Below are 669 nucleotides of genomic sequence, written 5' to 3'. Positions count from 1 at the left end.
TGAAGATGACAAATGTATAAGAAACACTAAAATAAAAAAATACTAAATAAATAAATAAAAATATAAAATCTAAATAAACAAAAATAAATAAAAACTAAAATGGAATTAAATCTGATCAAAAAATAAATAACATAAAATAAATAAAAAAATAATAATATTAAGCAACAATAAGTAATATATCATTATTTACATTTATCATTATACAAATAAAACTAATCGAAATCATTTTTGTTAATTCAGGTAAAGCTCAGAATAAAATATAAATATTAGATTAAAAACTTACACTAATCAGAAATTAATAAATACAAATAAATAAATAAAAATATAAAAACTAAATAAACAAAAATAAAAACTAAATGGAACTAACCCTGAAATAAAATCAATCAATGATGAAACAAATGAACTTAAATTTTAAGAAATAATAAGCAATATATAATTTAACTTAATTTTTGAATATTTAATTTTGCAAAAAATAAACTAATAAAAATTATATATATATATATATAGAGAGAGAGAGAGCTATCACATTCATTAATTATGTTTTAAAGTATTTTTTTCTTCTCTCTCTCTCTCTCTATATATATATATATATATTGTATATTGTCTTTTAATATATATTATTATATTATATATTATTATATATATATCATATATTGTCTCTATATAATA

At 14.8% G+C, this 669-nt stretch overlaps 1 protein-coding gene across 2 annotated transcripts in view; it reads right to left on the bottom strand.

Moving 5' to 3' along the window:
- The window catches only part of LOC107732090 (uncharacterized), a 16,151-nt gene that overhangs the window by 11,026 nt on the left and 4,456 nt on the right, over nucleotides 1–669 (bottom strand). The window lies entirely within an intron of this gene.

The sequence above is a fragment of the Sinocyclocheilus rhinocerous genome, unplaced genomic scaffold (genome assembly GCF_001515625.1).
Source record: "Sinocyclocheilus rhinocerous isolate Xijiao unplaced genomic scaffold, SAMN03320098_v1.1 scaffold97, whole genome shotgun sequence".
NCBI lineage: Eukaryota > Metazoa > Chordata > Actinopteri > Cypriniformes > Cyprinidae > Sinocyclocheilus > Sinocyclocheilus rhinocerous.
The sequence above is the reverse complement of the archived record's forward strand: the minus strand, read 5'-3'. Positions and strand labels throughout refer to the sequence as shown.